A 24,537-nucleotide genomic window follows, 5' to 3' on the forward strand; every position below is an offset into this window, starting at 1 on the left:
CCTTTCCCAACACTGATCATTTCTTTCAGAATCTGTGGCCATGAGCAAAACTGGGCAGGGGGTCATTTTGTTGGAAATTAGGTAGGCTCAGGTGGTGACACTCCACGCCTGTGTTTGTAACACGTGAGGCAAGTGCTTTAGTTCTTGCTATTTCTGTAACAGTCGTTGGTCTTCTTTTAACGGCTGATTCCATGGAAATGGGCAGGAGGAAGGGACTAGTGGACCTTTGCTGCTATTCATCAGTGCTGTATTAGTTTCACAACTTTCTTCCTGCCCTGATTGGCAGGGAGAAGCATACTGCTTCTAGATGATGCTGAGCTTAGTGTAAAATATGCCAGCATGGGATCTGGGCTTGTCACAGTTCATTTTTTCTTTTCATTTGGTTTGTAGAAAATGGACTTCTACCTCCACTTATCTTGTGCATTAGAGAGAAAAGGGTCAGACCTCTAGGAGCTAATGGCTTATTGGTGTGTTTAGTCACCAGATTCAGGTAGGATATTTGGCTGAAGCTTCCAACAGCACACACTTGGCTTTCTCATTTGTGTTAGCTTTGCTTCTAATACAGAATTGAGTAGGATACAAGAGATGGTTTTCCTGTTTGTGTCTGTGAGAACCTTCTAGATGATTTGTGGTTTAATCCTTTAAACATTTTTGATCATTTATCACTTATTTTCCTATAATGTCATAAAAGTAGAATATTCAGATTCTACTGTTATAATCTTTTAATCAGATTATTTAATTTTGGAGCAATCAAGGTCAGAATAACGGCTGACACAGTTACCTCTGAATAGTGACCTAAAAATTGTAACACTTCTATTAGTTCTTTTTTTGCCTAATTTTATGGCCTTCCTTCATCTGTCAGATTTTAGATAACATCATGTGATTGGGAATCACATATTTCTTGGTCTCTGGCTTCTTAAGCAGGTAAGTATGTAACCTGGACTCCTTTTAAGTGTGAGTTTTAAAAAATGTTAATCCCTCATGTGGCTTTTAACTGCCGACAATATTGTACTGAATCTAATTTCTTTAGGCAATTGATAGGTTCTTCAGCATAACTTTTGTTTCTTGAGTCTTTTCAAGACTTGTCAAACAAAACAAAATGCTAACCTGACTTTAAGGGGCAAAAAATCCACCCCCCAACCCCGTACTATATTATTCTTTGTTCTCTATGTGCATCAAAGTGACAATCCCACACTGTCTCAATTGAGGGAGTCTAGCACGAAATAAAAAACAGCCTGGCACTGTTCTAGGCTGGCAGCCAAAATGTTTTGTGTAGCTTGGTTCTGGCAGTGGTTTTCATAAGGCAGAGGGTCTACCCTCCCAGCACCACTGAAGGAAGGCAAGCAGCCGTAGTCTTTGCTCCTTATCCCATTTCTTTTCCTTCGTTTTCCTCTTTCTTCATGTAGAACACCATCGTAAAAAAACAAAGCAAGTTTTTCTTAAATAGAAACGTCATTCTCCTCACAACCTCCACGTTTACTAAATGGCATTGTTCCTTCTAGAAGCTTGTGTTAGATTTCCCTCTGCCAGCTCCTAGAGATTTCCTTCACGGTTGCATTTTTGCCACTTTTTAGAAAACCCTTCTGAATATTGCTAACTTTGGTCATGTTGACATAGTATTTTTGATTGGTTGGAATCTTGTCTTCCTTCTTGGCTTATTATTTGAATGGAAACTCTTGAATGATACTTGCTTGTATAATACGAATTTTTAAGCCAAGGTATCTCTTGTTGAGACCAAAAAGTCTGCCCATTGTTTTCTATTTTTGTCTAAAACTGAAGGTCGGCTCATAGATTTTGCAGATTGAATACTCATTTTTTTTTTTGAATGTCTGATAAATGTTGCCAGGTGAGCAAGTGAACTTCCATGAAATATAAAGATGTATATTTAAAATTTTTTCCTTTGCAATGAAAATGCAAGGTACAACATAGGGTTTTTAGGTTTCACAGTTCTTTCTAAATAATGGCTAGCGACCTATTATTACAAGGGGTGTGAAAACATAGCTTTATGATTTTAAGTGATGACTTGAGCAGGAGACTAGGTTTTCACTATTAGCAAGCATTCTGTGAAATTTTGTGGAATGTTCCTCAAAATGTAAATGTGCTTTCTGTTGTATTAAGCAAAAACAAATGACTGACTTTCAAGTGGTCTATTTTAAAAATTAGTGTTTTGCAATCAAGATAAGAATAATTAAATAGGCAAAATATGTTTTCTGAGGAGATGGATAGATGGATATTATTTTCACTGATTTTTATTTTTAAAAATTGTCAATGATTTTTGGCAATAAAAAATTACTTTGGGAGGAAAACTCATGATTTTTTGTGACAGTGTGACACATGTAACAAAAAAAAAGTAAATTAGTGCTTCCTATTAGAATTATTAATGTGAAGCATTTTTATATGCCCTATACATGGGGAAATATATCTATTATGGATAAATTAAGATCAACTTGTACAGTATAAGAGTTGTTTTCTTCCCTAGAGATTTATTTTTAATTTAGAAAATGCTTCAAAATCATGAAAAGGGTTTGGAAAACAGGTATAGGAGAATTATGCATTAAATAAACTCACCTGTTATTTTCTCTCATTCTCAAGACAGGTTCAGCAACATATTGGCTCATTAATTTAACAAAACAAACAAGTGCTCACATTGCTTCGTATGTATAATGCACATGTTAATAAATGCTACAATTCTCCATTCCCCCCAGTGCTGTTTTTTTAAGCTTGTATTTAAGTACCTATTTCAGTATAGTAGCTAAGAAGAATCTGGGTAGGATGCCTGTTAGGTTATATCAATTAAGTCTTTCGGTCAATATTTAATGTTTCAGAATTATGATATTTTTTAGAAGGGAAGTTAGTGAAACTTTCTTCTCTTGGTCCAATGAAGTGCGCGACTGTCTTGAATCCTCTGTGCCAACGTGTGATAATAGAGACCAAAAACTTACTCTCTATTTTCACATCCATTCAATAATGTTCACTGCATAGTAAATGCTATGCATCGACTTTAAATACGTTTTCTCCAGTGGTATAATTTTTATTCCAATTAAGCCCTTTGTCTTTTCTGTGGTAGGAATGTATCTTTCAGTGATTTATGAATTGCAACAGGAATTGATGTATTTATTTGTTTATTCTAACTATCCACAGAGGCATAGTAGAAATATATTTAAGACCTGTAATGTTTTGAGTGTTTGAGCAGTTGTATTTCTTTTTTTTTTTTTTGGTAAATGCTATTGAGTTTTTCATTTCTGTAAGTAATAAATTCTACAGTTTTGTTTAATTCAGAACACATCAAAGATTCTATATCTATAGTTTGATGTTACACAGTTTGGAGGAATTACTGTATAGTAACTTAATCATTATATTTGTAGTGACATGGAAAAATAGGTTTTTTGGGATGCCAACAAAGTTGGATAAATACTAAATTTCTTATTTTAACTAGGATTTCATTTTATTATATTAAATATCATGTTTGTAATTATGAGTGGTGTTTTATTTCATTTGAATATCTGCATAGGTTTTGAATATGACTCCTGGGTAGGTGGTTTGAATATTTTGTTTGTTATCAATTGTTGGTAACACATAATAGCAAATACTGATTTCTAAGTTTATGTGGTCAAAAGTATTAGTCATTTTTCCTCACGCACATTTTACACACTTCAGTGTTAAATTTCATTACAGAGTGTTGTATAAAAGTGTATGTGCTAATTCAGTTGTTTGATTTTCCCCTCATTTTTGATACATTTTAATTCCCCCTGCCCATATTATCATTCCGTAGACTACTGTCACGAGTATGTCATATGTTTTCTGTGGCATCTCACACTGCTCACTTTTTTATCCATAGTACCATATGAGTTCCCCCTTTTCAGGTTTACACTGCATATTTTAAGCTGCTGATAGTGTAAGTACATTGCAAGGTAAAGTGACATTTAGCTTTTTGAGCTAGTGTCGTTTTTAGCATGAGAGCAGGAGTGTGTGTGTGTGTGTGTTTTCTTTTTCCTCTGCCCTAAATCTTCCCATATTTCCCATTAAAACAAAGAAATTCAACAAACAAGCAAACAAAGAAATACAGAGATTTGGCTACAGCAGCAATTGAAATGCATCAAAAAGTGGCTACTACAATACAGTTTTATTAATGAATGATCTACATTGGTTCCAGCTGTGTCCATGTGATTAGGCCTTCACCAGGCAGCAATGGGTATTTCCCTATTGCTTTTATTTGATTTCCAAGAATGTGTCATCTGTTACATCAGCCCCTGCCAATATGCCCCCTGTAAAAGTGTTTTGTTTTCTTTTTCCTTCCAAATTTCTGAAGCATAAGTTGAATACCCACACATATCCCTGCCGAAATATTGTTTCTAGTGAATAGTGGCCTAGGTTTCTATGCCTGGTGTTGCATACCAAAATTCCAGAATATAAATTAAAGTAAATGTTTATTAAGTTTATCAGTAAATTCTCAGAAGTGCGGTTGCCTGGTAATGCTAAAGATAGACTATTTTCGCTTTTACGTTTCCATCTTAATATTTTATTACAGTGGTATAATGTGTTATAGAGGTGGACAAGCTTGCAGATTGAAATGGGGATCGTCCAGATTGTTCCCTTCCCTGGACCATATGGTATAGTTCTAAAAGCCTTTTGTACGCTGTCTGTTCAGTTTATTGTAAACTCAATCTTTAGTGCACCTAAAAAGATAACCAAATAAAAATGGGCCCGAGAAAAAGGACTTCATATCATGTAAGGGCCCCAGAAATACTTGTTTTAAAGGAGATAACTGCAGATGAAATTGAAGTTGAGATGATATAAACAAAGGAGGCTTGTCATTCTCTGAATATGCTTTGAGTTCACATGGATTGTACAAGATTGCCTTTGAATGCTGGTTTTTAAATGAAGGAATTCGTGTTATCTGACTATACTTATTATCCTTATTATGTCATTCTTGTAGTCTCATGAAGAAGGGAATGTTGCTCTTATCTGTTTTACAGAGGAAGCTTCTACCTAGGAGTAATGCAAAAAAATATATAAACCCCAGGTTTTATGAATATATAGGTTTTTCTTTTGACTGATTTCAGTGAGAATTTAGGGGTAGAATTTTCAGTAATTTCACCCTTTTAACCATTACCCCTACTCAGAGATTATTGAAAAGTTTCTCATTCCTTTTCATCCCCCCACCAGTCCCCCTCCCCACTTGACCTATTATGGTTCCATAATTCTATTTTAGGAAAATGGGATAAGAGATTGCTTATCCCATATGCTAAGACTCTTTAAAAGCTGGGAATGAGATGATTTCTCCTGACTCACACTCCCCTTCCCTCCAAAGTAAGCTACTGTTAGAGAAGAGCATTAGACATTACCCATTGCTTTTTGGCACAAGAGATTTGAAGCTGAAATTCTACCAAATGAGGGAGGAGAAAAAGGAGAGCCTGTGAAGAGCATGATTCTTTACTCTATCATTACCCTGAACCACTGAAAGGGTAACTGAGAGGAACTCAAATGTTATTGGAATGTGTAATTTCCTTTTGAATGGCCGCAGTGAAATATAGTTTAACAAAAAAGGCAGAAAAAGTATATGTGGCTTATGGAGCTGATGGTGATTGAAATTAATGAATCTTTCCAGCTCTCTGTGATTGAAATTATTCCAAGAATGGTACACATTCAAAATCTGTCCAACAGAAACCTTACAGAGGGAATTACCTTAAGGAGCTTACTAGACATTAAGTGGAATAGCACAATAATTTAATAATACTGATGGTAAATTGGATGCAACATATTTTTGGGATATAGATTTTTTCAATTTTGAAAAAAATTTAAAAACAGTAACTGATTTCAAGTTGCAGAGGAAGTTTTTCCTATTTAAAAAATATTGTTATCTTGTGGTCTTTCTTTTAATCAGAAGCTGCTTTCTAAAGTGCTCACACAATTGAAAACATAGTTTATACTTTGAAATAAGCTAGGTTCCTCTTTCCTTCTCTCTTCCTGTTCTCTTTCTTTATTCCTTTCTTCCTAACCTTTGACTATTTTTTTTGTGTATGTATGTTGTGTACGTGAGTGATACATACCACACTATAAAAAATGTTATTTTACGGGTTTGAGGATCAGTTAGGAAGAGAAATACAAATCCTGTAATGACTATGCAACAAATGGATTCATGTGGAGGAATTAGACCATGCTTATCTGAGTAATATACACTCCTGAAGATTGTAGAAATGCAAATTTAAAATTGTTTTTTATTTCTTTTAGCTAGGAAGAACTAGATCATAGCCTTAATCAAATTAGATAGTCTAACTCAAATAGCTCCTCTTTGCTGCAGCTTCTGGTATGGTAAAAATGCCTCTGGCTCCAGGTATTAGAAGATCTTAACTGAATGTGACTGAAATGAGGAAGAGTTTTATTGGTCTCGTGTCATAAAAAGTCTGGAGGCAGTTAGTTCACAGATAACTGATGCCATTGGGGACCCAGGTAACATCTCCTCCCTCATCCTTAGCATATAATTTTTGCCTTTTATTTCACAGATGACTTATACCCCCAGAAATTGTGCTTACCTTCAAGCAGAAGGAAAAGTGAAGGATGCTCAGAAGCACTTTCCTCTCTCTCTCTCTCTCTCTCTCTCCCCTTCTCTTTTTTCGGAAAGGATTGTCTGCTCACTGGAGATATCTCCTGGGCCGAAAGTGTGTCACATAAACTACCTCTAGCATAAGAGAAAAAGTATTATAGCCATTTTGTTTCTATTTTGGAGGAAGGCAGGGAGAAGAAGAATCGGAGTGCATATCGAGTAGGCTGTCCCAAAGTTATGTGCCATAGTTCTCAATTCTTTTGTATAAATTAGTTGCTTGAACCTTTGAACTTTCTGGGTACTTGGTGTATATAGTAGTTTGTTGCTGCTTCTCTTTGGACATCAAGTACATATGTTTTGGTTTTGTAATGTTATTTCTGGGTCAGACGACAGGAACTATAATTGGGTCGTCTTTGTGTCTTTACTCTTAGCACAGTGCCTGCATAAGGACCCTCAGTTAACCCGTGGTGAATAAATGAATGGATGAATATTGAGAAATATATTTGTACTATTATTGGTGTAAATCATTTATGCATATAAAGGATACAGTAGTATTTTTAACTTGTAAAAGGTTATGGACTACATTTTATTTTATTTTTTTTGTTGCTCCTCTGTTTATTTTTTAAATTTAAATTCAATTTAGTTAACATAGAGTGTATTATTAGTTTCGGGGTAGAGTTTAGTGATTTGTCAGTTGCCTATAACACTCACTGCTCATTACATAATCTGCCTCCTTAATGTTGATCACTCAGTTACCCCATCCCCCCACTCACCTCCTCTCCAGCAACCCTCTGTTTCTTCCTAGAGTTAAGAGTCTCTTATGGTTTGTTTCTCTTTCTGTTTTCATCCTATTTTTCCTTCCCTTCTACTATGTTCATCTGTTTTGTTTCTTAAATTCTGCATATGACATTTGTCTTTCTCTGAATGACTTACTTTGCTTAGCGTAATATGCTCTAGTTCTGTCTACATCATTGCAAATGACAAGATTTCATTCTTTTTGATGGCTGAGTAATATTCCATTGAATATATATACCACAGCTTCTTTATCCATTCATCTGTTGAAGGACATCTGGGCTCTTTCCATATTTTGGCTATTGTGGACATTGCTGCTATGAACATTGAGGTACAGACGCCCCTTTGAATCACTGTTTTTATCCTTTGGATAAATACCTAATAGTGCAGTTGCTGGGTCTGGACTACATTTTACTGACTTACTTGTTTTTGCTAAGGGAACATCAAATTGTCAAAGTTGTTTTGAGTGGAAGATATTCAGGTACAAAATTATAGGAAAATCCTCAAAATGACTTAGTACTAGTGCTTTTGTTGGAGTGTATTACTCCATGAGTAAATATAAATATAATTTATTTTTAACTTTTTGCATAGACTATTGTTTAAATAAGGCTGTCTTGCAATTGTCATATATTAAGATCTGATTTTTGAAGAAAAAGTTTGAACTTATTAACATGGCAATCGGGTAATTTGATAATTTATATTATAGATCTTAATTTGCAAGAAGGAATTATTAGATCCTTGGTAGCCTTATAGCCAAGAGCACACCGTATCACATTTTATCGCAGATGGCATTTGGGGTATTTCTCTTAATTCTTAGAGTGACAGCTTCCTGTTTTTCCAAGACATATGGAAATAGTAACTTACAATAGAAAAACACGTCCACAAGAAACCCTAAGAAGTCATCTTTATATTTGCTTGCTTTGTGAACTATCTTAGAGGAAAGCAGGCTACCTCTTTTTTTTTTAAATTTTTATTTATTTATGATAGTCACAGAGAGAGAGAGAGAGAGAGAGAGAGAGAGAGAGAGAGAGGCAGAGACACAGGCAGAGGGAGAAACAGGCTCCATGTACTGGGAGCCCGATGTGGGATTCGATCCCGGGTCTCCAGGATCGCGCCCTGGGCCAAAGGCAGGCGCCAAACCGCTGCGCCACCCAGGGATCCCCAGTCTACCTCTTAATTCAAAATCTGCAGAAGAAATGGCTGAGTGTACCTTGATTGTGTGACTCAGTGTCTCACAACTCGTCCAATGCCTAACTTAAATTCCCTTTGTTATATTTCCATTCTGTTTGTGTTATTTTGGCCTCAGAGGACAAAGAAAACAACTATCCACTATTTCCCATACAACATTCCCTATATAGCACCATTTTAATAAATTCCTCCTTTTTTCATTCATGGTGGCAGAGTTGCTGGTACCTTAATTACTAAAACAACCTGTGCATGGATAGAACTTATCTCCAAGCAGGGAATGTATTCAAGTATCTGGAACTTAAATTTTCTATCTGAGCAGTTTATAGTCACTGAAAATAAAGGAAGGCCTTTTAACATTCAGAAGGAGTCCTGGGGAGAGAGTTCCTACATAATCATAATATAGGCAAGATAGTTTCCTAGATTTGGACTCAGAATGGGTATTGATATAGTCTGTTTTGGCCTTCAAGCTGCTCTTCTGGTCATACTTTTGGAGGGAATAATTTATGGGCCAACATTCTGCACTTAAAAAAACATGTTCTACCCTTTTTTCACCTTTGTGTTCTCCACCATCACTATAGTATCTGGTGCATCATAGGAACTACAATTCTGTTAAATGAATTGTTTTAGTTTCCCTTGGTAATGCTTCCTAATACAGGTAGCTTAATGCTTTACATTTCCCCATTCCATTTTAATTTTATGCTGCCTTATGAGCACTCATAGTTAATTTTTTGTTGTCATTATCTTCTTATTCAGTAATTTCTCTAGTGATTCATAACTTACCTGAATAACTAAAAGCAGTGGTAATGCCTGGAAAATTCACTCGATGATGTTGCTGTAATCTTTAAACCAGGAAATTTTTCCTTCTCTCTCATAAAGTGAAGACTTACTGTAGCCTATTGATGAGAATTCAAGAGTACATTAATTGAGTGCCTATTGTGTATAAGGCACTCTGCTGGATTATGAATGGATATAAATTATGCACAAACTTTGCTGCCAAGGAAGTGACATCTGGTTGGGCAGACAGACACACTTATATACTATATAACTATAGTATAGGTAGGATTGTGGCAACTGCTCTAAATGGGGTGGAAGCCAAGTTTGGTGGTACCACAGAGCAAGGAATAATTGCTTCTGACTGGCTAAATATGGATGAGCAGTTGACTTAAGCTTTTGTAGATGAGATGGAATTTGAATGCAGTCTTGAAATATATGTAGGAGTCTGACAGGTGGTAAAAGTGAAAGGGTTCTGGGAAGAGGAATGCAGTAACAGTGTTCGGAGGTGGAAATGTGTAGGGAATGTTTTAAAACACATTGGGTACATGGTGTGTCTGTGAGAGTGACAGGAATTAAGGCTAAATAGCTTGGAACCAAATTGTTAGGGGTCTTATTTCTTGTTAAGTATTATTTTCTCTTCTGTAGAAAAATAACCCCACATAGGTATTAGAGTAGAGGAATGACACAAGGTATCTAAAAGTCTCAGAAGAATGGAGACAAGGTGAAATGTAGTGGCATATAGGGAGGACAGTCAGAAGCGGAGGCCTAATTGAGGTTGGAGATGATGAGGGAGGCTGGGGGCACAAGGTCTGGGAAGGAGGACCTGATATCCAAGGTCCCAGGGAGGTCAGCTAAAAGCCCTGTGGGTTGTTGATTTGGCGAGTTGTGCAGCAGTGTCCTGGCTCCTACATTATAGAGGGCGCTTTCAATTTTGAGCCTTCTTTCCACCTGTGTCAGATTGGAATACTATGGGACATGCCACCTGGCAGATGAGTTATTTCAGCCTGGATTCCAGAAGAATGTAAAAGGAGAAAGGGATTGGGTGGTTGTTGAGGGAGCCAAGAGTTATCTGCACAGTTCTTCAGCTCCTCCTTATAGTGGGGGGTCTTGGCCCTCTGTACTTTCTTTCTGGCTTATTGGTTCGGTGTCTTCAAGTAGAACTTGCTCCTGGTCCCTTTTTGAGACCCACTCAGATGTTTTATAACATTTATCACTCTGTATTATAATTACATCCAGCTCTGAGGTAGAAACTACCTTGCGTCATCCTGATATCACAAAACACTTGGCATAACTTTAAAAATGCAACCATTCAATAAATGCTTATTAAATAAAGCAAATTTGTTTAAGCTTTGCAGTCACAGACCTTCTTCCTCTCTGAACATGTCAAGCATGTTCATCTCAGGATCTTGCTGTGCTTGCTGCCTGGAAAGCTTTAGATACAGATCTGTTTAGCTCCCGTCCTCTTCTGGTTTCTGTTTAGATGTCATCTCGTTGGCGAGGTGTTCTTTGACAATCCTATATAAAATACCACCCTTTCCTAGCCCCAAGCCTTGGCAAGACTTATCCTGTATTACCCTGTGCTATTTTTTTTATAGCACCTGCAGCCCTTCTGATGGACGTCAACTCGACGATTGTCTTTTTACTCCAATTAGAAAGACATTTCCTGTGATAACAGGAACATTTGTTTTGTCACCTAATTTATCCACAAGCCCCTGGAACAATGTTGGGCACATAGTAGGCACAGTAATATTTGATAAATGAATGGTAAAGATCAGACTGAAAAGGATAATAATCACAAAAGTGCCAGTTTATTTACACATTTATGCAAGCACTGGTATTATTGTTATAACTTTTATAATATCAAATCTTTAGTATTGCTCTCAGAAAAATAAAAACAAATTCTATTTTCTATAGATTGCTCCTGTGAAATCTAATTATGGATTCGTTTTTGTTTTAAAAATATTTGAATGCCAAGCATATCCAGTCAGAAAACACTTTTATTATCCATGCCAGCTTAATTTTTAAGGCAGTGAAATGGAAGACTGTCATTTCAGCAAGCAACTTACTTTCATTTGTGAGAATGGAATATTTTGAATATTCTAATTGATTTTAGAGGATGATTTTCCAGGAAAATCATCCTCATTTCTGTACACTGTACTTTTGCCTTTAAGACAGGAAAAAACTAGAAAGAGGCATGGAAATTATTTGTTCAGAAAGGTGAGAACTTAGAGTTGTCAGATAAATGGTTAGGAGGGTGGGTCAGTCAGTTCCAACGTAAAAGGTAAATCTTGGAACACTGAAAACTTTAAAGAAGATCTGGCTTAAAACATTATTATATATGCATATTTAAGGTTTGTGAAGAGATCCTAGACTGTCATGATCCCAAGTCTCTATTTTATTGTATTTTACTGCAAATTCACTTGGATATTTTTCCAGAAATCTTAAGTCTGTAATTTGGCTGTAAAAAAGTTGGTTATCAAATCAATATTATTATATGGCTTTTAGTGTTATAAGAATTCCCTTTGGAAACCTATAAAAACTCATTTTTTCTCACCATAAACTTTATCTGTCACTTTTCTGTAAGGTCAGAGTACTAATGCTGGAGGTGATCTGCTCTGGGACAGAGAGTCAACAAAGTGGCCATAAAGTTAAAAAATGCCACATGGTGCTTTCCTAAGATTAGGATTTCTTTTTCATATCAAGTTCGTGCTAATTTTAAATTATGGAAAGTTATATGTTGATAGGTGTGTTCTTAGTGTCCCTTTAAAAAGAGATGAAATGATAAGCTTGCCCCTAATTGTTGCAGTTAGGTATTTCATGTTTTTGTTAGTACTTCCGTGTTTCCTGGAGGTTAGTTCTTAATCGTCTCTATACTTTTAATGGTAGGTTGTTTTCCCTCTAGGTTTGTAACTTAGATTTTTCCAAGTAGATGGTTTTAAAAATGAAATATGATGAAACTGTTGCACTGGAAAACAATTCCAGGAATAATACTTTCTTATCACTTGAAATGTTTTTCATGTTTTCATGGTATTTAAATTGTAAAAAGTACTAGGACCTGGAGGTTCCATTTCAAAATATTTTTCTTTTAAGTCTGAGTTGCTATTGGGTTAATATTTATTGAGTGAGTATCCATTCACCTATTGGATGAATATAAATCCAATAAATATAGGAAAACTCTGAGTGATTATGAAAGGAGACAGTCTTTTAAAATTAAAAGATTGCATCTGTAGTAGTTGACTATACAATCAGTCCCTCCTTTTAACATGTGTAGCACATATGGATGATTACACAATAACAGGTTTCTACTTTTTTAATACAGACACTTTGGAGATTAAATGTGAAACTAGAAGTTCTTTTCAATTTTATTCACCTTAATTAAATATTTCCCCTTATTTCAAGACCTGTATCTAACTATTCAGGGCACAAATTAATTTTGACATTTTATTTGAACTTTAAAACTGAGTTTGCGCAATGAATGTTCCTATTCAAAACTCTAAGTACTAAAATAGTATTTTAGTTTCTAACACACTCTGTCAAAAGTGCCAGCTCTAGATTCCTTATGGATAATAAAATCTTGATCTGTTTACAATTATTTAATAATTCACATACTTTAAAAAATTAACCGGGTATTACTTTTATTTCATGCATTAGACAAGCAGTATTTGCAAAACCGAATTATAGTGTTTGTGAATAGCTCTAGCCCCATTAGTTTAACCCTTGCTGATTAGTTTTTTAAGTTTCTTTATAACAATAGTAGAATAATTTGAAAACCCTCTGCAAGCTTCTGGAGGGAGTAAGCCTTCAGTAATTGGGAAGTAGTTTGTTATTTCAAACAATTTGGCCTTCTTCCTAAAGTTAGGAAAAATTTGTAGTTTCTTTTAAGTGCAAGTTGAAACATTCGGTGAAGTTAACTTGAAGAATAAAATGAAACCTGAAGAGAAAATCAAAATCACCTACAGTTGTACCATAAATGATTATTTATGCCTACCTGTGTGCATGTGCGTTCTCTCACGTTTCTATACCCATTTCATCATATGTTTTTACGTATTCATAGCATGCAGTCATGCAAGGGTGGAAACGTTTTCCCATGCCAACAAATGTTCTTGTTACGATTTTTGATCATTGATCATTTAACTATGAAATTCCTAGTTGTTGGACATTTTGGTAGCTTTCAATTTGGGGCAAGGACTACAGTAAAGATCCTTGATAATTTCCGTGGTTAATTCTTAGAAGTAGAATTATTGCATCCAAAGACAGGCACAGTTTTTTGGGCTTTTTGTATTACATTCAAGTGTGATAGGACATTTTGATACCTCAAAGCAAATCCAGCCTCGTACATTGGTAGAGTTGATGGCAGCCTTCAGGGCTTGAGAAAGATCCTTTTAATTCACAAACTATTCTCATCCCTTCTGCAGATGGCTGAAATTTTGCCATCACCTGTTGCTCCTTTGTATCATGCAAGTACTCCTTGGAGAGGTGACATTGTGCCTGGCAGGGATTTACTCTGTGCAATGTGCAGGAGTTTATCTGGTATTTTCAATCTAGTCCTTGCAAGTTAAGTTCGGAGGTAAGGCGGGGGCAAGGGACATTAGAACAACGGACAAGAGTAACGAAGGGGGAATAAGTATTTCTTTACTCCAGTTCTACTAAGATCATTTGAGCAACTGTTATATGGAATGCAAGATATTATGTACCTAGTTTTATGAGTTTAAGTTATAATCTCTCTCTACAGTGATTGAGGCTGTTTGTTAACTGTGAATGCTAATTAATCCAGTAGAGAGACTTAACAGTCCCAGATATGGTGCATATACATGCTGGATAGAGATGCAAGGGGGAATTAATTAACTCCTAAGCAACCTTACTCTGTTTGAACACACTGTTTGCAAAGTGTGAAATTACTTCCTTAAGAGATGATGAGGATGCAGAGTATGGCTTTGGGTAGTTTGTAGAGAATATTCTGTACTGTAGGGTCCCTGCTTCATTAGACAAAATATTTATATCATTGGAATGTCTCCTTGAAAAACCAGGTGATAAAGAGATAATAGTGACAGACAAGGCCACTAAGTAGATAAAAGTCATAGTGCTTGCTCCAATCAGGAAACTTTGAGCTATTGCTACTTATCTTTTATTCAGTGGAAACTTGTGTGTCAGATGATATGGGCAAGCCTGTGCTTCCTCTGTAGAAACTATGGAGAATAGTAGACCTTCTAGAAATAATACACTGTTGCCTGTGTATGCCTTTTCTTTACTCAACAATCTCAATCCTAAATATCTTTAGGATTTAAAAATTCCAGTCTATTATTATCAGACTGACTCTTTTTCTTATAATAGTGGGTAGCTAATAATATGCCCCTTGTGATATTTAAAAATAGTGATACAGCTCTCATTACCACATCTCTTAGCCCCAGACTTACTCAGCCCTGGTCTAAACTGGGTTTCTGGGCTTTTTAAAATTTATCACTAATGATCTCTAGAATCCATCCAAGTTTTTCTAGTGTTGGCTTCTTAAACCATCAGTAAAATGTCTTAGGCCACTGGCAAATCAAAAGATTTTTGAAAAATACATGGCAGCTAGAAAAAGACTGCTGCAATGCATAAATAGAAGAAATATACTTTTAACTAATTTTACTTCTAATAAATAAATTTCTATAATTAGGTGGAACTTTGGAGATGAGAAAAGTGTCACCAAACATTTTAATTGATACGTCTTTAAGGCATGGTTTTACTGATGTGGATCTTTAAGGACAAATTCTAATACTGGCTTTCCCTCCCACTTCCTAACACCATTTAAGTGAATCTGTCATTGCAGGGTGACTTCTGCTAATATAAAGGGAGTATTAAAAATATTAAGGGTGTCTAACATCGGTTCTTTTAAAGATATCTATTTCTAGCCTTTCAGCCCTCCAGAAATTTCTCTCTCTTCTCCCAAGTGTATACCTGATACTCTTTTGCCCCCTGAGCTGTTAAGATTTTGTATTTCTTGAAAGTTGATTTCCCTCACTGATAAATAGATTGAGTTGTGAGATTATGTCCTTTTCAGTTTTCAGTGGAAGTGAGTAAATCCAGAACTTTATACTTGGTGACATTTATTTCAACCCATCAAGGGAATACCACCCATGTTTGCTTGGGTTGCAGCACTTCAAATAGGACGTGGAGAATGTTTGTGTGTTAGAGTCACCCTGCTATTCCTGTTTCAAAATTAACTGAAAATGTGATATGTGCCTCCCACTTGGAGAGGGAAACTTCTCAACAATTTTTTATTTAGTTAAGATGGATTAAGTTCTTAAGAGATGTTAGAGCGAGACTCACTAGCGCCAGTATAGTTAAGAATCTGTTAGTCATTTTATTTTAAACTCATTTGGTGTGTATATTTATAATTATCTTGCATAATCCAAGTCTGAGTTAAAATTTGGCATGGAAGCCAATGTAGGGTAGCAAGATAGTGCTTCTGACCAAGAAAAATATGCCTGTCTAATGATTAAACCGGTTGAATCCTTCCAGGTCACAGACTTGACTGTCCTTGTGTTAAATATTCTTGTAGAGTCTGGAAAGGCTACAGAAGATAGTTAGTTGCCTGTGGCTTCTAAACCCCTCAGTAGGGCTGCTGGCAGAACTATTTTCCTTAGAAGGAGGTGCGACAATTTGAATACAATCAGATGCCACCTGTTATATTTTAGGTGGTGATAGAATTTGTGCATCCAGTTCTCTCCATTAGAGTAAGTAGTAATTAGTGGTAGGAAGGGCTGATTATTTGTGGTTGATAATAATAAAGGTCTTGGACAAGTTCAAGAAATTGTCAAGGCCATTGCCGAAGAGTTTTTTGGTTTATTGAATCAACAGAGTGTTGAACACTTGCTGTTTGCTAAGGGCTAAGGGTATAGTGGAAAGCAAGCAGACCTGGTCATTGTCCTTTGGGAACTTAATATCCAGTAGAGGATATGGCTATTATATAGTCACTCATATAAATATAGCCTACAAGTGGTAAGTAGAAAGAAGTACTGCAGATTATTATATCAGGGAGACTCAGACTTTGTTTGATGGTGGCAGGACTGGATTACGAGATAGACTGAGCCTATCTCTGGCTGACCTCTTGCCTCCTACTTCAAACCATTCTTGCCAAATGAATCTTGGTTATTGTCTTTCTCCCCTCTTAGTCATTAAGGCCTATTGCCCTATGGGAAAGGTGTTAGTCTAGAGCTTAGGGGTGAAGGGTGAGAGCTGTGGGTTCAGGGAAAGGATGATTATGCAGAACTCTGGAAGGAATTACAAGAGATTAGAACAAAAGTTTTGAGTTTTATCACCCTAACTATATTCTGTATAACTATATTGTGTGGTTTATGCCACTGATGTCCTGAATTTACAAACTATTAGGAGTTATATAATTAGATATAATATGTGATACATATATTTATCATTTATACCGACATTTATATTTTACATGCATATAAATATATACTGCACTATATATAACTTACATATTAATAATTAGTAAACATTGATATTTAATCCAAAAGCTCCAAAGACTAGAAAATGGACATGCCTTTTACTTATATCCTACCAGATACCTGCAATAAAGTATAATGGAAAGATACATGACTGTAGGGTTAGAAGACCTGGGTTTAAGCCCTTGTTCTGTCATTTACTCTGTGATGCTCAAATTCTCTATTTCCTCCTCTATGAAAGAAAAGTGATTGGTCAGTGGCTCCCGCATTCCTTCCACCAATGATTCTGTGATACACCTGGGCTTTTCTACGTAGGTATCCATATCTGAATGGATGAGATAATCCAGTTTTCTCCCACTGGACTGATTTGCAGCCCATTTCAGGAAGGTAGAAGCCTTGGAGAAATGCCATCTTGAGAAAGCAAATACATTATTCATCTTGTCAAATTTTTATAAAATGAATAATTGTTGGCAGAAAGTATTTAAAAATGCCTTTTCTTCTTCCCCATTAAATAAAAGGATAATTACTAAATGTGAAATGGGATCTCCAGATTTATGGTGAGGGAATTGGCTTCTTATCCGACTTCCACTGCTAGTATTAAACTAGGATGATGATAGATCAAGCAGATTAAAAAATTGCAGGTGATTTTCAAAATTCATGGATCTCACAGATATTCATTTTCTTAGGCTGTGAAACTTGCTTTGGCCCAGAATGCAATTGCTGATTGGTGGTGTTTCTACCATTTCTTTTTATCATTATTACTTCTATTAGTAGGTTAAGATAAACTTGTATCGACATAAAAAAAATCTAGTAAAGTCTCATTTCTGTGAACAGTAAGAAAAGAGAATCAGTCTTTGAAAGATAATATAGTAAAATGTGTTTAAATATACGAGCTGCTTGATTTAGTTTAGATTTTGGGAGTAATGGGAAATCATTTGTAGTGGTACAGTGCTGCCTGATGCTCGGGACCTGTGGGCAGTGAGAGCGATGTTACTTGAAAGGCAGCATCAAGTTCCCATTTCCTCCCGATTTTTTATGGAACTCTGCAAAAACTTAGTGACATTCACAATGTGCCGGATCCTGGGAAGCTCCCAGGAAAAGACTGGCACCGTCCCTGTCCTGCGGATTTTCAAAGGCCCAGAGGGAAACAGGCCATGGAAAGATAGTAAAACAAGAACTGAGAGTGTACAGAGCAGAAGGGGGTCCTTTTTAAGAGAAGTTCAGGGAAAGGCTTTATAGAATTGGTGATTCATGAGCAGAAATTTTAAGGAAATTTCATGAGGTGAATATTAAGAGGCTGAAGGAAAAGAAGAGAGAAAGGTGTGGAATCCCAGAAGTGGAACTGCTTGAGTGTGAGCGCTCGGTATCCCCACAAGGCAGAGTCTGGGCAAGTGAGGAAAGAGAAATCACAGGGGAGAAGGAGAAGCAAGGCCATCGCGAAGAGGAAGGAAGGGCCAGAGAAGCCAGGTCTTAACAACCGTGTGTAGCGGCTTTGGGCTGTACCCACAGGTGATGGAGACCTTGAAGGTTTTTGAGCATGTCACCTCATGGTCAGATTTGCATTTTGGAAATTTCTTGTGGCTGGATTATGGCGAATGGTATGATGGGAACCAGATCGTGTGGCAGCATGGGGACCTAGTGAAAAGGGTAATGCAGTGGTCCAAATGAGTGATGAGATGGTTTTCTGGTGTAAAATTTTCTATTGATTCATAAATATACTGCTACATTTTAAAATGTCAGCAAATTGAAGATACTTTTAGCATTCAGTAGAACTGATTCATTGCTACTTTTATAGTTTGAAATTATTCATGAAATTAATAGCAATGAAAAATTGAAAGAGGATATTTTATTTGTCAGTGAAATTAAACTAGTAAACTTCTCACAAAAAATTTCATAGTTATAATTTTGCTGTATAATGTGGAATATAGCTTCACAAAAATGTAAGGCAATGAATTTGTAGTGTATACACATCTATTTACTTGGGAAAATTAGGCATATTTAATAACAAGTGAATGATGTCATAGTGTCAGTGCCTCTGAGTATTTGTTCAATTTGCATTTGATACAGTTATAACCAAGACTTTATATTAATTTAAGTCATGGAATAAGTGACTGATAGTTCTAAACAGAAAGTTAAGTCCAAAGTTGAGAAAGAATGAAATATTTGTTAGGGAAAATTAAATAGCAATGTATACATATAAGATTATGATTTTTTCAAGAGCTTGTATAAAAGGTCATAGGAAATCATATAATTGGAAAAGCACAATTGAAAATTACTTTAAACTGTGTCACAAACAGGATGGCATATAAGTCTTGTTACCAAATCTTGGTTTGGGTGCACAAATCCTTAGTTCTTCATTACCGCAACAGGAAACTAAAGTCAGAGCTGAAGAAATGAGAACACCCATAGCACTGTGAGGGCAATAAAATATTACAGAGCTACATCTCGTTCAGTATGAACCCAAGATTTTTATTTTTAGTGTTGCTATTTAATTACACACAGTAGTACATAAGTTATCATAAATGTTAGGCTGTATGTCCACAGTCAGATAATGTAGGAATGATCAGTTTTGCATTATGCATTATCTTTAATTCACACTAATGCTCAGGAATCTGATTCATTCCTTACTGTTCGCCAAACTTTCTTTAATTATGTAGAATATTGTCGGTGCCTGTAGTTTTAGGATTGGAAGGTTTGTACAGTGCATTTGATACCACATTGTATTTTAGTACTCAGAGATTACATTGAAGCTTTAGGGGTTAGGATGAATTTTCTACGCCTCTTTTTATAAAAAGTTTTTTAAAAAATAACTTTTTGGTAGGATCTGCTTATCTCTATGTCTCCCACCCTCTGACCCCCATATGATACTTGATTATAATGTGATACTTTGAGGACACTTTATTTTATCTTTTAGTAAAAATATATTTTTACTATATATTCACTCTTATTAGGTTCTGTTAGGGGAATTGATGGGCACATGTTTCAAAGCTGAAATCTTTTTATGCTTATTTTTTACTATTTAATGAGATTTCAGGTATATTTTAACAACCGGGGTTTCCCTGATGAATCATTAAAATAAGTGAGTGGGTTGGAAGGTAATACTAACTTTTCTCAGTACTGCCCTGTTTTACCCTGCTGGGTTATTGGTTGCTTTTAAAATAGAACCTGGTGTGTTGGAGTTGGTGGGTGGAGGTGCAGAAGAGAAGGGGTCAGTAAGAAAATACCAGGTAAACCTCTGATGACCTATTGGGAAGTCCTACTCAAATTTTATTTTCCCCAACTTAGAGCATTTAGTGTCTAAAAGTTCATTGTGTTTTGCTCTGCCAAGCTTAACTTTTTAAATATTGTGTATAGGCAAATAGAAAATATATTTTCAGCTATTGATTGAAGTATAAGGTATCAAGCCATGTGTGGATTAGCCTGTGGAATCAATTTCTCATGTGTGTGGGATTAAAACCGTTAAAACCATCATCACTGAAACCATACCTTCCTACAGCTAATAGCAGTAAGGTGTCTGTGGAATATATTAACACAACAATTCCTCTGATTTAAAATTATTACTTGGTATTTGGTTGGAAAATTATTTTAATATTATAAGTAACTGAATTGACATCATATATGAGGGCTAATTACACATTTCTAATGTGACTTCGGTTTAGTTTAAAAAAAATCCACATGATGTATTTATACTTAGCATATTTTTTCCAATAAATCAATGGCATATTGCAAAATTCATTCTCTATACTTTCAAAAACAAAACAAAACAAAAACAAAAAAACCCCACAAACCTACAACAGCAGTTCTCTTAGAGGAGGTACAGCAAAATGTAGTTCACTTTGAAAATGGCTCAGGGAATAAAGAAATTGGGTCAAGCTTAAAATAAATTCAGGTACAGTGACAAAAAGTTTTAATAAAAATTAAAAATATTCACAGCCTTGGTTTCAGGCTATTTTGTTCTTAGTGATCTTATCAATGCATTATTAGTTTTTAATTGAGATGACGCTAATGGCACTTTCTCATTTTGGTCAAAATGTTTATGGGAAACATCATTGAGATTTTTCACTTTGTATCCTGTTTTAATTGGTAAATATAAAGTTTTGGAAAGGCAGACAATTCTTAGATCATTTGACCTCTGGGGATCTTAAGTAGAATTTGAACTGGTTTAAAATTCCTATGTCATAGCTATCACTTTGACTTATTTATATTGCCAATTTAATGTTTAGCGTTTAACCATGTATCGTTAAATCATAGTATTGATAATGAATTAAACTTTCATAAAACTTTAATAGTATAGTAGATTCTCATTCATCTGGTGTCACTGGGGAATAAAATACGCTGAAGAAATGAGTTTTTTTTTTTTTTTTTTTTTTTTTTTAACCGAAGCTTACTGGGTTAAGCAGAAAAACTTAAAAGTTGATAAAAATTTATCTGACACACTTTGTATGCTCTTTTTGGAAGGAAGAATGGATTGGCCATTAACTTTTTTTTTTTTTTAACTTTTTCCTAACGTCATGAAATATTAACATTCTAGTGTTAAGTAGAAAGGACATGGGCTTTTTGATTAGTATTTGTTCCCTCACATAAAAAAGGTTTTTTGTTGTTTTTTTCTTTTGAAATAAATGTGACACCCCTAATTGATATACTTTCTCAGTTTTTGCGGGGGGTGCATGTGCTAATGCTTTAACAGATTGATTAACTCAGGCACCTATGTAAGACCTTTGGCTGTGTATAGGATCACCTATCCTCGGTTGGCAAACACCTGGCCACAGCCTTGGGCTGTAAAGGACACCCTCTCCTTGCTGAGGAGTAAGCATTTTCAGTGTTCAGGACTGCTGCTCCCAAGCATTCACTCCCTGGTAGCCATTGGTAGTGGTCCATGATGTCTCCATTCACCCGTGCTTGTGAGCATCTGTGGTGTCTGGGTGACCACCTGCAGTTTTTTGGGATTATTGCTAAAATGAGCAAATAGTGCATTCCCTTTAAGTTTTAACAAATTCCAGCATAACAGCAAAAATTCTCTTTAATAAAATGTTGTTTTTTTTTTTTAACCTTATGCTTGTTTGTTTCAAGCGGTGTTTTCTAAAACAAAACTCAAGCACAGTAAGAGTATTGGCACTCTTCTTTAATGTGCTATAATGGCATTTGGTTTGAATCTTATATTTAAAAATCAGCTTCCTCTCTTTTGCTTGCACCTAATTGGAATGGTCTTTCTTCCAGGTTGTGCTTTTAAGAAGACTATAGGGAAGAACGATTTTCTTCTTGCCACAAAAGTTGCAATAGAAGTAAGTAGGGGAACTGCCAGGATATGTCTGTCTCCACAAAACAAGCAGAACAAATTTCCATGAATCAAAGCCACTAAGTATAGTTTTCAGAGATGGTAAGACATAGTTACTCTCCCTAGAAAAATACCCCAAATGCAGGCACACCCATTGGCCACTAGAAAAATGCTCGAGTAAACGCTACTTCAAACCTGTACATTTCACTCTTCTTACTGAGCTATTAAAGGGGTGGAAATCTACTATAGCTATAATCTTTTTTTCCCCTTTTCTATTTTTCGACCTCCCACATGCTTGGTGTTCAGTTCTGCTTACTGAATGTCTTGAATCGACAATAGCACCTACACCTACTGCCTCCACATTGGCTTATGGTTTACAGATAACTAATGATTCAGACCCATAAGAAGAAACATCTGTAAATATATGACATTATAGGTGTTCTAGATGAATCATGAAAAAGGGCAAAGGGATGAGGAATCAGGAAATTTTTTTCCCCGTCTAATATTGATGTTGCCTTCTTTGAGGTTATATGAATGAAATATTCTTTAGAGTGGTTTAGATCACATTCTCAGGTCCTTTTTACAACAACCTTTTAAGGATATATAGGGCATATATACCCTATCATGATTAGATCAGAGGAAATAAACCAAAATAGAGATAAAAGAGATAACTGTGATGTGATCTTGTAAGCAAACTAATGTCAACTGCTTTTAGTCTGTCTCAAAACCTTTGATATAATTTTTAAAATTGCCTTATATTAGTCTCTCAGTTGACTTTCTAGAAGTTTCCATTATATGAGGGATTAAGGGCTAATTTTTTTTTTGTTGTTGTTGTTAAATTTGTCTTACTGAACAGCATTTATTAGAGGTGGTCTCCAATTGCCCTGAGAAAAGCCAAGACTGCATAGTCAGTCCCTGAGCTTACTTCTTCTCAGATACTTGGGGGGTTCTCAAATTCTTATTTGGGATACAAGCTGCTGATGAGGAATGAGTGGTACCCACTGCACTTCAAATGCGTGTGTGTATCCACTTTTACCACCTATCCTTGGTTGAGAGGGGGCCATGATTGAAAATTACTGATTTTAAAATGAAGGAAGATTTGAAGATATTCTTTCCCCTTAAGTAAAGTGATTTATACTAAAAATGGGAGGGACAAATATCTTCTTACTGTTTATAAGTCATTATCTGCAATCTTATCTTCACAATATACCTCTGACATTAGTATTGTTATCCCCATTTTAGAGAAGACGAAACTGCGTCCTACAAAGTTAGGTGACTTGGTCAAGGTCACACAGCTAGGAAATGACATTGCTGAGCTTCAGACTTGTATTTCCCTGATCCCAGAGTTCATGTTTTTTCCACCTAAGGAACACTGCTTCTTATTTTACAGATAAGTGAAATGTGTACTTGTATATTTTTCTTCAAAAATACTCATCATAAGATTCAGACATCAAGAACTAAACTTTTTTCATTCCAGTTGTATCTTTGAGAACCGTTTGACACTTTCTCCTCTGAAATGAGATTTAAGTAGGCATTGCTTTGAACCGATGAAGTACAGTTTTATTGGTGAAAAACATCATTGAGCGGCACCTGGGTGGCTCAGTTGTTTAACTGTCCAACTCTTGGTTTCAGCTCAGGTCATGATCTCAGGGTCATGAGATCGAGCTTGGCCTCAGGCTCTGCGCTCAGTGTGAGTCCACTTGAGATTCTTTGCCTCTCCCTCTCCACCTGCCCCTCCCCTTGCTCCAGCACTCTCATTCTCTCAAATAAATAAATATATATTTTTAAAAAGCATCATGGAGTTGTCGAGACTAATAATTTTATGGAACAACATTATTAAGAAAAGCGGTATGCTGTGTAATGAGTGGTGTTTACTTAAGTCATAAAGGAAAATTCAAACATCTGGAGTATTTTTTAAACAATGTAGTATTTATGTACGGAGTGATGTTTCTTCCTTACTTCTTCCAGGAAATAGCTTATAATTTTAAATGTATATGGATTTTTTTTTTTACATTCTCACATATATTTTTATTTTACTGGGCACTTTAACAAAAGCCATATTATTAAACCAAAAAGTTGCTTGATAGCTGACTCACTGGGATGAAAATTTTACCATGTCTTTAATAACAACATTACTTTATCTCTCTTTTTTATTTTTAAAAATATTTTATTTATTCATGAGAGAGACAGAGAGGCAGAGACATAGGCAGAGGGAGAAGCAGGCTCCATTCAGGGAGCCTGACGTGGGACTCGATCCTGGGTCTCCAGGATCAGGCCCTGGGCTGAAGGTGGCATTAAACTGCTGAGCCACCTGGCTGCCCTGCTTTATCTCTCTTAATGGGATTGTTGTTTAAAGAAAGGTTGTAGAAACCTTGCTGATTCATAGGCATATGGCTTTACCCCGTTTTTTTTTTTTTTTTTTTTTTTTGGGTTTTCCTTTGCAGATGGGAAATCGGCGATAGTGGGGAAGTGGTCAAGGTGTGTGCAGTGTCTCAAGAAATTGTATCGTAAGATTTTTAACA

The 24,537-nt window shown here is 35.8% G+C and overlaps 1 protein-coding gene across 9 annotated transcripts in view; it reads left to right on the forward strand.

The window, feature by feature from the left end:
• Positions 1-24,537, forward strand: part of LOC129514591 (glycosyltransferase-like domain-containing protein 1) — a 388,336-nt gene that overhangs the window by 99,608 nt on the left and 264,191 nt on the right. For 5 of the 9 annotated variants that reach the window (XM_055333308.1, XM_055333309.1, XM_055333312.1 and 2 more), the window contains one exon: positions 21,958-22,022. The exons of 3 other annotated variants lie outside the window; for them this stretch is intronic. The gene's annotated coding sequence lies outside the window, so the exon portion shown is untranslated. Of the gene's footprint in view, positions 1-466; positions 491-21,957; positions 22,023-24,537 lie in introns of those variants that run through there. One more of the 9 variants, XM_055333310.1, reaches the window with a different exon arrangement.

The sequence above is a fragment of the Nyctereutes procyonoides genome, unplaced genomic scaffold, assembly GCF_905146905.1.
Source record: "Nyctereutes procyonoides isolate TBG_1078 unplaced genomic scaffold, NYPRO_anot_genome, whole genome shotgun sequence".
Taxonomy (NCBI): domain Eukaryota; kingdom Metazoa; phylum Chordata; class Mammalia; order Carnivora; family Canidae; genus Nyctereutes; species Nyctereutes procyonoides.